This window comes from Lithobates pipiens, unplaced genomic scaffold (genome assembly GCF_037356315.1).
Source record: "Lithobates pipiens isolate NorthernLeopardFrog02 unplaced genomic scaffold, aLitPip1_a1.2 Scaffold_10, whole genome shotgun sequence".
Taxonomy (NCBI): Eukaryota; Metazoa; Chordata; class Amphibia; order Anura; family Ranidae; genus Lithobates; species Lithobates pipiens.
This window is the reverse complement of record NW_027507686.1, coordinates 37,691,250-37,703,614: the sequence shown is the minus strand read 5'-3', so window position 1 is coordinate 37,703,614 and position 12,365 is coordinate 37,691,250.

Here is a 12,365-nt window from a genome sequence, read left to right as displayed (position 1 = left end):
GTTGAAAAAAAGACACAAGCCTATCTAGTTTAACCAATAAAATGGTCATCAGATCATCTGGTTATGTGATGCGCAGTGTCCTCACTCCCTTTGGATCTGCCGATGGTGGTGGGCTGTCCATAGGGCCCTGTACACATGATTAACCCTGGGGGTCATTTTATTCAGAAGACTGAGCACATATAGGTACTGTGGGGGAGAGCAGCTACAAGGAGCTGAGTATTGTTGCCAAAGCTGCTTTTTTGAAAATGCCTGGGGACCATGATTTAGACAAAAATTGGCCAAAGTTGGGCTTTAAACCTCCTGGCTTTTTTATATTTTTGTGTCAGCAGTGGGGTCCTTCTGGGTCTCCAACTATTCAGATGGTGACGTATAGTGCAAGCTTGAATTTGTCAGGAAGTTGATCGAGGTTTTTTATCCACCATTCGAATAATCCTTGTTGCAATCTTTGATACATTTTTCTCCTTCATCCATGTCCAGGGAGATTAGCTATAGTGTCATGGGCTGTAAACTTCTTGAAATGTTATGCACCGTGGAACATTAAGATCTCTGGAGATGACTTGTAACCTTATGGTGGTCCATGCTTTTCTACAATTTTTGTTCTCAAATCTTCAGACAAGATAGGGTTGAGTCAATTTTTCACCATTTTAACTGGTTGCCAGTGTGATGATATCTATATTGTCAGCACCTGTTAATTGATACAGATGAGTTTAATTAGAGGAGCATTACAAGCTTAGAATTCAATAATTTCTTACATTTTTTGAGAAGGTGGCAATAATTTTGTCCAGTCCATTTTTGGAGTTTTGTGTGAAATATGCCAGATTTGGCTTTGCGTTTCTCCAATTTTTGTGTCATACCAATACAAACAGAATTTTCTGGGCAAAGTGGTGCATTATCTGACAGAAATGCAGGGTGGCAATATTTTGGCCATGACTGTGCTTACCAAAAGTCCTAAAGTATGTTTAAAGTTGGTCTGCTCGGGACTTGTACATGGTTCAGGACTCATCACAAACTGATTGCACTCTTGTCTGGGAATAATTCACACAGTCACCCAGTAGTACATCACAGGAGGAAGGGGGAAAAAAGTATTAGGGGAGCAATTAAAGCGGAAGTAAATGGTAGGGAGACAGCTAGCATTTTCCATATTGTGCAAGTATGCACAACATAATAGCAGATCATGACACATTTACCTCTGGGTTTGCTGTCCTCCAGTTGTGTAAGGTCTGAGTTCCTAGTATCCCTTCCATCCTCACCTGTGCCACATAATCTTCCTCTTCTTGCAAGTCTACCATCTGCTTGCTTTCCTTGTACCATAGCTTCTATGAATGAAAAGCAATTTAGGAAAGGAGGACAGGTGCATGAATGGAAGGTCCATCTCCTCTATTTTCTATTTTCTCTAGAGGGCTTTTCCTTCATTGAAGTAGTACAGCTTCTATGAATAGATGAGGGGAATGGAACGGGTGGGCAAAATATCTTAAAAATATGTGTAGCCATGCCCTCGTAAGGGGTGATTTGTTTTTTTATTGAGGGGATTGAACTTGGATGGGAAAGGAAATTTATGGGATGCCCAGAAAGATTCAGTATAACTTGCTTGAGACTACTATATACATTTCTGTATATACACTCCAGTCTTCTCTCCAGTACAACTCTTGCTTAAGACCTCTTTTCCTTACTCCTCCAGCACTTCACTTGATGCAGAACATTACTGCTCTGACACTTCACTTGTTGCAGACCGTTACTCCTCCAGCACTTCGCTTGCTGCAAATTCCCGAACCAGCTAGTAACTCAGCCAGGCCTCAATAAATTGCCTTTTGCATGCAGGGGCCTTGGGCCCCTATGGTGCAGAAATAGTTCCAATGCTAACATGGCTAATGTTCCCAGTAAACCCTTCTCAGGCCCTGCCAGCCCTCTTGGCTGCAGCTGCCTCTTTCCATTGCCCTTCCCACAGTCTACTCTTCTGGTTCTGCACCTATCTCAAACTGCAAACTCCCAGTCTCTCTCAGGCGTTCCTCCCCAGTCCTCCAGACTGTGCTTCACTCACCAGCCCTCCTGGCTGCGACCAGTTGTCCTCCCGGGAGTCTCTAGAGGCGATTCAGTTCGCATTGTGCGCTATACAAGTATTTTATTCATTCATTCATTCATTCATTCATTCTTAGCAGTGCTCTATCTCGCTGTCCCCTCCTTGCTCTCTCATGTGCCTCTCCTCCAGGATCTCTTCTCCTCCTGGCTGCACCTGAGCCCAGGCCCAAGGTGACCCCCCCACCTCAGACTGGGGTGGGAGCTCCCTGTGTGCCCCGACAGCCTCCACACTCTCTCACTCCAGCTTTTCCACCCAACAGCTTCTCCCCAGCTGGGCTGACCCTGGAAATTTAAGGAGGCCTGCCCCCTGCCAATCCAAGTTGGGGATTGGTCAAGGCTCCTCAGAATACCTCAGGCAGCTCCATCTCTCCTCTCTCTAGCACCTACCTAACTAGAGGGTGGGGTTACATATGGTTTATTAAAGTGGAAAGGACAATATAATAAGTGTGGCTGGCATACTCAGTACAGCAATATATAACAAAAAATGTCATAAACTGTACAGTGTGTTGGGTTGGAGCAGCCAGAGCCGCAACATCAATGCACATAGTGGTAGAAGACAAAAAGGCAGAAGGTATATAAACAGGTATCACATATATCAAAGCCAAGGGTTATTACTGGTATAACTGCAGAATCCCATCAGAAAGCAAGAAAAGGGAAGGAGAGAATAGGGCGGTAAAGGAGGGGGGTGGAAGGAGAAAAAAAGGACAGAGGGGGAGAGGACGGGGGGGGGGGGGGAAGGGGGGTTCAAAACACAACGGGAGATGTAAAAAAAATAAAACCAACATAATAGTCAACAAAGTATATCCCAGATCAATTACCCCAGGAGGCTATCCAAGCTGTCCAAATTCTATCAAATTTCCTGGGGCAGTTGCAGCTTTCATAGGTGAAGTGGCTGCATGCCAGGAGGACATAGTAGAAGGTAACTGCGATTTCCACTTAAAAAGGATCTCCCTTAGGGCATAAAAGGAGGCAAAAAAGACAAACCACTTGACATAACAGTTCCTCAGGTCTATTAACTCCTGCAGCACTGGAAGACTACCACTGCAAGGGTGTGGAACCAGAGGATGGAAGATTTCAACTAAAGCAGCAGCCGGAAGCACAAGAGATACATCACTTTGGATGTAAGCAATGTCTCATGTTCTTTTTTTAAAACATTTGACTAAACTTAGGCTTTAAGATACTTCCTGTTAGAGGGTGCCAAAGCTCTCTCTCTGTCTTCCAATTGTCCTTTTGCATTGTCACCCTGTCAGATGGCCTTCTGATGGAGAACATAACAACACTCATGTTTCCATCTTCTACTGTTGTCATCATTGGGAAACTCACCCTGAGAGATTCCATGCAGCCATCGTCAGAGAACATCTAGACAGGAAATGGCTGGAAAGAGGTTCAGGAGATCAACAGCACATACAATCTATTACCAAAGATATCGGGGCATCTGCCTGTCTGCTTTTGCATGAACTTTAATGGCATCCTAGTCTTATGCCATAGGGTTCAATATAGAGTTGGCCCATCCTTGCAGCTATAACAGCTTTAACTCTTCTTGGAAGAAGGCTGTCCACAAGGTTTAGGAGTGTGTTTATGGGAATGTTTGACCATTCTTCCAGAAGCGCATTTGTGAGGTCAGGCACTGATGTGGACAAGAGGGCCTGGACCACTGCACAAAACAAGGTCCATAAAGACGTGGATGAGCGAGTTTAGGGTGGAGGAACTTGACTGGCCTGCACAGAGTATTGACCTCAAATCGATAAAACATCTTTGGGATGAATTAAAGCAGAGACCGCGAGCCAGGCCTTCTCTTTCAACATCAGTGCCTGACCTCACAAATGTTCTTTTGGAGAATGGTCAAACATTCCCATAGACACATTCCTAAACCTTGTAGACAGCCTTCCCAGAAGAGTTGAAGCTGTTATAGCTGCAAAGGGTGGGGCAATTCAATATTGAACCCTATGGACTAAGACTGGGATACCATTTAGGTTCATGTGCTTGTAAAGGCAGGCATCGCAATACTTTCGGTAATATAGTGTAGCTGCAACAAAGGTTAAAAAATTTTGAAAATATTTTGTTGGGGGAAAAAAATAGCAATTGTCTATAGTGTACATTTCTTGAGCATAATTAAATGTCATTCAGTTGGGGTTTACATCTACTTTAAGCAACTAATAATAATTTTCATGATGGGCCAAATTAAGTTTTTCACCTACCGTTATCACTATGGTTCCTGCTTCGCTGCCTGCTACGATTAGCATAGCCATACTTAATATGCTCTTCCCTAATGCCATTTTTTCCTGCCACTGTGAAGCGGAACTAATACACTTAGTCGATAAGTACATCAAAGACAGCGTATCTAAAGTAATAAATGGCTCTTGTGGTGGTAAACTGTATATGCAGAAGGCAATGAGGTTTTTTTTTTATTTACTTTTCTTTAGTGTTCTTTTCCCTTTGAAGTAGCAGAGGATAAAGTAAATGGCTTTATACCTTTAGCAAAAAAACGTCATTCAGCATTTTGTTATTGCTTGTTTTTGCACTATTTTTAAATCACCTGTTGTGTTTATTTCATGCCAACGTTCACATTACATTCAGCCTAATATAAAAGAAGGATATTATTTTAGAGTGACTGTCAACTTCCTAAAAATAAATAAAACCGAAAGTTTGCCTGCATAACTATATATACAGTACATCTCCGGAAGCCTGGATCTCCTACCATCAACACTTCGGGGACTGCACAGGGGCGGACTGACCATTGGGCCACTCGGGCACTGCCTGAGGGCCCCATGTCACTAGGGGGCCCCAGCAGGGTTGCCAGCCTCACTAAAACCAGGGACAGTATGTAAAAATCTGTGTTTTTTTTTTTTACATCTGTCTCTGAAATGTCCCTCACCGACGTCCTTTTGGTCTAAAAATCCAGAGATTATAGCTGCCCCACCTCTCCAGTACCTTCTCAGCCAATAGAAACATGTCTGTGTATACTGTGTGTGTGTGTTTGTGTATACTGTGTGGCCCTATAATGTCTGATTGCCTGGGGGCCCCATAATCTCCTCTTGCCCGGGGGCCCCATGAGTTTTCAGTCCGCCCCTGGGACTGCAATGTGCCTGTGTCGCCCTTCGCCTGCTGGGCTTCTATCCTCCGACCCCTATACCACTACAAAACTCAACAGTGATGTAAGGGTTGGAGGATGGATTTAAAGATTGTAAGATGGGAAGTAGAGTAGGGAAGTAGGGATGTGATTCAGGTTCAGATTGAACATGGGCTCATGGTGAATCCAGGCTGTTTGCAGTTTGGCCACCCATAGAACAAATTGGACCTAATTGGCCAGTTCACCCACCCAAATACCCGGCTGCTATAGCGGAAACAAATCCATATGACACCATTGACCAAGTTTGGTTATTGACCAGGATCCTGGCCACTGTGTTTACATTACCATATGCAGTAACTTCTTATAGCCTAGGACATCTTTATGTAGAGCAACAATTCTTTTTTTCAGATCCTTAGAGAATTCTTTGCCATCAGATGCCATGTTGAACTTCCAGTGACCAGTATGAAAGAGTGAGAGCGATAACACCAAATTTAACACCCCAGCTTTCCATTCACACCTGAGACCTTGTAACACTAACGTGTCACATGACACCGGGGAGGGAAAGGGTTAATTGGGCCCAATTTGGACATTTTCACTTAGGGGTGTACTCACTTTTGTTGCCAGTGGTTTAGACATTAATGGCTGTGTGTTGAGTTACTGAGGGGACAGCAAATGTACACTGGTATACAAGCTGTACACTCACTACTTTAAATTGTAGCAAATTGTCATTTCTTCAGTGTTGTCACATGATAAGATATAATAAAATATTTACAAAACTGTGAGGTGTGTACTCACTTTTGTGAGATATCGTATAAGAAAAAGGAGAAAATTGAGAGTTTAGAAAGGAACTGAAACTGGAGCATGCTCAGTAGATGTTAAAAGATGGACTACACAATCTCAGGTTGCAGTGAGGTTATATACAAGGAGGGAGGGACAGTAAGCAGCAGGATCAACCAAATTTTTGCAGTTCACAGAAAACAAAGGCTCAAGTGGATGAATAAACATACTTGCTAACAATCCCGATTTTCCCGGGACAAGCCTGATTTTGGGACCCTCGTCCCAATCGGAGCTCATTACGATTAATTTCCCGGGATTTTGCCTTTGTCCCAGGAAAATCGGGAATGTTTTAGGAAAAAACTTTGTAAAAAAGGAGAAAAAAAAATATTATTTTGTTTTTTATATCTATACAAAATGTTTTGCCTTTCATTTCTATTTTAAATGGAATGGGTTGTTTTACAAGATGATTGTTTACAATCACTTTAAGACTTCCCACAAGCATGCTATTTACCCCACTTGGCTACTGAGCACTTTGACCCCCTTCCTGTCCAGGAAAATTTTCAGCTTTCAGCGCAGTCCTAATTTGAATGAAAATTGTGCAGTCAGGCAACACTGTATCCATATGACATTTTTATAATTTGTTTCACACAAATAAAGCTTTCTTTTAGTGGTATTAAATTACCCTTAATTTTTTTTTTTTTTTGCTAAACATAACTTTTTTGCTAAACATAACATTTTGCATCACTTTCTGTTATACAATTTCGCAAATAAGTAATTTTTCCCCCTCACTGATGTGTGCTGATGAGGTGGCACCGATGGGCACGGATTAGGAGGCACTGATGAGCACTAATAGGCGGCACTGATGGGCACGGATAGGTGGCGCTAATGAGGAGGCACTGATTGGCAGCACTGATTGGCAGTATTAATCAACAATAGATCAAAAACCAATTGATAAGAGACCGCATTTTGTAGTTAACCACTTCAGCCCTGGAAGGTTTTGCCCCTTTCAAAGCTAAAATCTGGGCTGAAAAACATATATTTTTTGAATATTTTCCTAAACAACCACAAAGGGTTTACTTCCTCTTTAATCCCCACCGGAGTATATAATATTGCTGATGGGCATTTTAGCCTCTGCCTCTGCCTAGTGTGTCCTGAATAGGTTTGAACATTCCTTGGATTACTCAGGAAGGTATTTGCTTGCTGATACATTTAATTATTTTTTGGCGGCATACTATGTAATCAACATATGGGTTTATCTACTGGAACACAGACACATATCTTTTTTTATTATCATTATCTTTAGAATACTGCTTCTTGCTGTCCCTCCTGTAGAGTAGCAAATACCACTACATTGTTTTTTTTTTTTTCAGATTGATGTGCCTGGTTGGAGTGAATTCTTAGAATATTTCTTGATCTATGTTTCAAGTATTCTACTTTGATTTATGAGATGCCCTTCATCAAACTCATTCTAACTGCATACAGGCCACGTTTAAGTACACAATGGGGTTTATTTACTAAAGCTGGAAAGTGCAAAATCGGGCTCACTTCTGCATAGAAACCAATGAGCTTCTAACCCCAGCTTGCTCAATTAAGCTTTGGTAATGAAACCTGGAAATTCATTGATCTCTATGCAGAAGTGAGCCTGATTTTGCACTTTCCAGCTTTGGTAAATAAACCCCATTGTGTACTTAAAAGTGGGGTATGCCTGTATTATATGTAATCTACCTCCACCTTTGTACACTTGAGCGTGGTACTGTATATCTCCTGAAGAAGCCTCAAAAAGGTGAAACATGTCGAGATTACTACACCACATCAGTCTACAGTAATCTCAAGTGTGGATATTCTGATAAAGATTTGTCAATGAATAGTGTTTTTATCGATTTTATATTGAAAAACGTTTTACAAATTATTATGAATGAAAAAAAAAATAAAAGTTATGAATTTTATATTGCATTAAATTCAGTTCAACTTGATGCATTTCAGTCTTTTTAAAGAAAACATATTACTTTGTAACAGTGCCAGAGATTGCAGATCTGCAGAGTTCCTTTTTGGTTTAATGGTATAAAGCTGTTCAATCGTCTAAGGAGCTGTCTCTCGGTCAGATCACTGCGTCTAAAATATATTATCCTATTATCCCCCATGTGTCACACTCAGCCAGCAATGTAAGCTCTTTGAGGGATTTAGCTGACATCTTATGTGACTGTGTCAGTGCAATATCTCTGTCTCTTCTCCTGGATCCCACCATATGTGATTCATGGCTCTGCATGGCTGCCATTTCTATGCAAATTGACCGGAGATGAATGCTTCTTACTGGGATTTCTGTGGAGTACAAGAGACGCCTAGCAGGTTTATTTGCAAATGATGTTATGAAACAAAGCAAGAACTGAAAGAAGTCCTGAAATGAGTTTATTAATACTGTCAACAGTTACTATTCACGGAGCACAAGAGAGCATATTAATACCTCGCAGGAGAACATTTTCATCTCACAACTTTGAGAGAACCAAATGGATAAGCTTTCAACCATCCATCTGTTTTAATACTTTTCAGGGAACCAGTTATGGGGGGTAAAAAATACAATACAAAAACTACAGTGAAGGGTTTTACAAATAATATAGAAAGAAGATATTATACCATTCTCCCGGAATCTCACCAAAAAGCAGTCTTCACACAAAAACATAATTATATCCTGGAGGAGGGATTATAGCAGCCTAGGGTAGGAGAATCTAGAACAGTATTATGAGAAAAGGGAACCACCCTCGGCTTTTAAAGTTTGGAAGGAAAAGAACAGGGGGAAAAAAACAAAAACTCTCAAGCCCAATCCACCCCATTGCCGTTATGCCAAAGTGATGCATGCATTAAATAGTGTCCCTACAATACTGTGGCTCTCAGGCCTTAGTCTATTGACATCAGTTGTTTATATGTGTCAGAGGATGTGAAGTCTATCCTTACTGCTCATGTTTGATAGAATAAATTGTATTGTTAATGTTATGTAGCCCCCTCCTAGGTAGGTGCAAGGTTAGGTAAATTTAGCTGCATTTCATTGTTAGGCAAATTTAGTACTGGCTCATTGTAATCAGTGGAGCTGTGTTTGATTGTTCTGGTCTGTTCTGTGTTTCAATGGCTGCAGAATTAACTGCTTCCCCCTGTTTGTCCCGAAATATTATGGAAGGTAGTGGGCAGGGAGAGTCTAATCAGCAGCTGAATATTTATTAGACATGTGCCTTCGTCTTCGTCCGAATGCATTTTCGTCCTAATTTCGGGTATTTTCATTATCGTTTTAACAAACGATAACAAACGCACAGAATCCAAAAAATGAAAGATCTGACATAAACAAATGCTTTATTTTCGTTTTTGTTGTGACAACAGTTCGATATAGATTAGAGATTTGACATGACGCTGACAAAAGCAATCTGTGTCCATCGAACCTGTGGTCGAATGTGCCTATAACCTTAGTTCTATTAGTCCAAGATTATTCGACATAGAGAGAAAAGATTCAACGTTATAGAGACAATAGCAAAAAAGGTCGAATGGGCCTAATCTAACTCTATTAGTCCAAGATTATTCGACATAGAGAGAAAAGATTTGACATGAAGATTCAATGAAGCAGTTGCTACAAGTGGACATTTACGGTCAAATTCTCCGCCCATAGGCTATAGAAGAATTCTAATGTTGGTTGACTAGTAATAATAATAAATATAATTATTACTAGTGTCATACATTAGAATTCTACTATAGCTTGTAGGCGGAACATTCGACCGGAAATGTATGATTGCGGCGTCGTACAGTTTAGCTGCTCCATCGAATCTTCTAAGAACATTCGACAGACACCATAAGCCTTCAATGACAGATTCGACCTTAATTATTTTGGATTTTCGGACAAATGCATTTTTTAATTAAACAAATGTATTTAGTTACTCCCGAATTTTGTTTTTATTTATTTTATTTTTCAGACGAAAACGAAATTCCGAAACAAAATATTTCAGTGTGCACTTGTCTAATATTTAATATTTATACAGCCTTCACCAATCCCGGGAGAGGTGCCCAAATGGTTACTGGGAAGGAGTATAAATAGGCTGAGACATAGAACAAAAGGGTCTTTTTCCCTGCGGAGGAGATCACAGCCTAGGGTGGCTGTTTGCACCCTAGGCAATTCTGTAATGTGCCTGCAGTTGATTGAGGCCTCAGTGGAGCTAGCTGGAGGCCTGCATTGCTGGAAGTTTGCTGAAGCTGACTGAGGGACTGTCATCTGGGGTCCTAGTCCGGCCTCATTGGGGTGAAAGTTTTTGGAAGATTTTGGAAGGAGGCAACCAATTTTCCAATACATTAGTGAGTAAAGACTGGTATAAGAGATCTTAAAGACTGTGTGCTGTTACATAGTAGGTGAGGTTGACAAAAGACACAAGTCCATCAAGTCCAACCTAAGTTACTGGCGTATCCTACCATTACCCACTACCTATACAAGTTCAAGTTAGCATCCAAAAAGCATACCCCTAGACTGATTAACGAGTCTGAAGAGAGACTGGAATTGTGTGCCAAGCTGCAGGGCAATTACTAGGAAAAGAACCCTGAGCATCTACTCAGTGGTTTCTGCAGGGACAGCACTACACAAATATATCCTTTCCCCTGCTTCCCTTATTGGACCTCAAAGAGGAAATTCGTGGCTGCAATTTACCTGGACTGTCATTGAACCACTCTGCATGCCTGAAAACCGCAAGTACCCGTTTGCTTTGCTCTGTTCGCTCCTGCCCAGGTGTGGTGGCCAGGCACTATAACATAGTGTAGTGTAGTCCTGGCATCAACCGAGTACTGGTAGGCCTGCTTACCTTATGGGGAAGGGGTCTGCTATAGGTGAAGAACACAATAGCCAGCTGTAGTGTCTGACCACCTGCGTTAGGGGTAAGTATGACATTAAGTTCCACTATTCTATTCTTTATTTTCTGTCATCCTAACTTTTTGTCTACTTACATTAATGTAAAGCTCTCTATGTAGCCTCTATTGGAGACAAACTTTACTACAACATAATGAACTGGTTACAGGGCGTGGTTGGATTCACAATGATTTAATTGGAACTTTGCTTGTAGCATAGTAATGTGGTTGTCAGAGTCCATTCTCTGGTATGCCTACATGCACTCACTTGACTTCAGAGTATATTTTCTGATGAGGTCAATATTAGACCATAGTATGTGTTGGTGTGGCCACTTGTAGTCCTCTCCCAGAAGCTTTGTGACAATGTAGGAGCACAAGTGGGAAATAATAGCAGAGCGTTGTCACCCTATAACAGGAAGTACCTAAGCAAAAACCTTCTAGGAAGGATCACAGAGTATTATTTCAATGAAAGCTGCAAATTTAAATATATTGAAAATGACTTGGTGAGCAAGATTGAAGGTACTTGCATCTTCACAAGGTGGTGCTGTGGATGCTGTTACTAGTAGCAGAATGGCTCATCCTAACCATAGAAAGACATTTAAAATCTCACAATAAACCTGCTATCCATGTTAAGCCACTATCCCCAACTAAACACCAAAGGACCTCATCCTATTCCGTAGTAATTGTGCCAATGGTACAGCTGCCGATAGCCAGGTGGGCTTGGTGTAGGTTGATGTAGCTTGTTCAGCATCGCACCGATTAGGACAGTGCCATTTAGCGGCAATTGCCGCCGATTTGCCATACGATTTGACATATCAAATCGCATGTCAAAACACTCCAGTGTGAACCAGGGCTCTAGTTACCAAACGTCAGCCTTGAAATCTTAAAGGCGTTGTAAAGGTAAATGTTTTTTTACCTTAATGCATTCTATGCATTAATGTGAAAAAACATCCAACAGTGCCTGCACCCCCAGCCCCCCGTTTTACTTACCTCACCCCTCGAAAGTCCCATGCTCGTCCCCCGACGCCCTTTCCACCATTCAGCCTGGCCGCTGATTGGCTGGAGTGGATGGATGGAAAGCAGCGCAGCCATTGGCTCGCGCTTCTGTCAATCACATCCACTGACGCGGAGCACCGGGGGGCGGGCCGTGTGATACAGCGAGGTGCTATAGCTGCCTGCTGTATCACGGGTGCACGCCCGCAGATGCTTCTCACCATGCGAGGGAGCTCGCATGAACGTGAGAAGCATCTGAGGGAGGAAGCAGAGACAGCCGCTGAGGGACCCCAGAAGAGCAGGTTCGGGGCCACTCTGTGCAAAACGAGCTGCACAGTGGAGGTAAGTATAACATGTTTGTTATTTATTTTTATTTTTTTTAATTCACTTTACAACCCCTTTAATGACTTGGAGAGGATCCGCAAAGAAGATTTGGACAAAATCCCCTTCTGAGATGTGTGCAAACCTGGTGCCAACCACAAGAAACGTCTGACTTGATTGCCAACAAGGGTTTTGCCACTCGTGTTTTGTGAAGAGGTCAAATACTTATTTCACTCATTAAAATGCAAATCAATTTATAACT